Genomic DNA, 2,268 nt, shown 5'->3' with positions numbered 1-2,268 from the left:
AAATTTTGTTAGCTTATATTTATTTTAAATTCAAAATTTTGAAAGCCTAGTATTTTGTTAGTTTTTCTTTCTTTAAAATTTGAATTTCAAAATCTTTAAAAAAATCAAATCCTTTTAATTTCAAATTTTTTTCAAAAAAATCAAATCTTTTGTCTTAAATTTTTAAATTCTTATCTTATCTTGTTTGACTTTTTCTTTCCAAATTTAAATTTTAAAATCTTTGATTGACTCTTTCTTTTTAAATTTTAAAAATTTTCAAAATCAAATCTTTTATTTTATTTTCAAATCTTGTTAGTTAGTTATTTGTTTTATCTTATTTTAATTTTAAAAGTTCGATATCTTGATTAGTAATCTTGTTTTTCTTATTTATCTTTTTCTTTTATTTTCAAAATTTTTTATCTTATCTATTTCAAATTTTAAATTTTTAAATTTTAGTATCTTGTTAGTCTTGCTTTCTTTTAAATTTTGAATTTTAAAAATTTCTAAAACTTATCTTACCTTTAACTTAAATTCAAATTTTAAAAGTTTAGTATTTTGTTTGTTTCTCTTTCTTTTAAATTTGAATTTCAAAATCTTTAAATTTTTAAATCTTATCTTATCTTGTTTCTCTCTCTTGACTTTTCAAATTTTGAATTTCAAAATCTTTATTTGACTTTTCAATTTAAATTTCAAATTTCTTTAAATTCAAATTTTTATTTTTCAAATATTGTTAGTTAGTTATTTGTTTTATCTTGTTTTAATTTTAAAATTTGGTGCTTCTTTAGTCTTTCTTTCTTTCAAAAATTAAATTTTGAAATCTCTTCTTATCTTATCTTGTTTCTTTCTCTTGATTCTTTCTTTCTAATTTGAATTTCAAAATCTTTATTTAACTTTCTCTCTCCAATTTTTGAAAATCTCATCTTTAATTTCCAAATCTTTTAATTAATTATTTGCTTTATCTTGTTGTAATTTTAAAGTTTAGAATTTCTTTAGTTTTTCTTCCTTTCTTTCTTTTTGAATTTTGAAAATTTTTAAACCCCTTTCTTTCAAATTTTTTTATTTTTTGAAATTTTCAAGTATTATTTTTTTATTTTCAAATTAGTATTCTATTTTCTTATTTATTTTCAAAAAGAAACAATAATAATATTTCTTTTGGATATCTCACTGGGAATTCTCTAGACTTTGACATAGAGACTCTCCACCTTTCTTTGTTTCTTGACTGTGCAGGAATACTAGAATCACTATGTATCTAGATGGAGGTGCACAACTCAGAAGAACCCTAGGATTTTTCTCAGCTCTCAACCATGATCTCTATGGAAGCAGCATTAATATACCTCCTATTGGAGTAGATCATTTTGAGCTCAACCCACAATTCATCATTCTAGTGCAGCAAAACTGCCAATTTCATGGACTCCCACAGGAAGATCCTATCAGATTCATATCTGATTTCCTATAGATTTGTGATACTTTTGGAGTGGATCCTGACGTCTATAGGCTGATGCTCTTTCCGTTCGCTGTGAGAGATCAAGCAAAGGACTGGTTGGAAGCTCAACCTAGAGAGAGCTTAAACACATGGGGGTAAAGTTGCAAAAAAGTTTCTGACTAAATACTTTCCACTAAGGAGGTTAGCCGAGTTGAGGCTAGATATTCAGAACTTTAAGCAAGGGGAGAGTGAATCCTTCTATGATGCTTAGGAGAGGTACAAACTAATGATTAAAAGATGCCCCATCGAGATGTTCACACATTGGGTCAAGATAGACATCTTCTATAAAGGTCTCTCTGAGATGACCAAGAGGTCATTGGATCACTCTGCAGGTGATTCTCTGCACATGCAAAAGACACCCGGAGAGGCAAATGAGATTATTGAGATGGTTACCAATAACTAGTACTTATACTCATTTGAGAAGACTCCAGTTAGAAAGGGAGCTCAGGAAGTAGAGACCGCAAAGGCAAAGAGTGCCAGCAAAAAAGTAAAATGCCCAGGAGGGGGCAGAATGGAAGTTGAACGCCCAGAGATGGGGGCAATAGACATCAATTCAAAAGACATTTGCCCCAAGCACCCTGACAACCCCTTTTCAGTTACTCTGGACACTCATCCTGCATCACCCAAGGCCCCAGAGTATAGACCCAAGTTACCATACCCTCAGAAACTTTAGAGACCTACTAACACTCTCCCTAGAGACACAGAGGTGAATCCAGAAGAAGAGTGTAAGACCCTCATCATGACCAAGGAGACTGAGACTAAAGTGGCACACATTGTTGAGAGACTAAATGAAGAAAAGGCTCAAG

The sequence above is a fragment of the Arachis hypogaea genome, chromosome 16 (assembly GCF_003086295.3).
Source record: "Arachis hypogaea cultivar Tifrunner chromosome 16, arahy.Tifrunner.gnm2.J5K5, whole genome shotgun sequence".
Classification (NCBI taxonomy): domain Eukaryota; kingdom Viridiplantae; phylum Streptophyta; class Magnoliopsida; order Fabales; family Fabaceae; genus Arachis; species Arachis hypogaea.
This window is presented reverse-complemented; position numbering follows the sequence as displayed.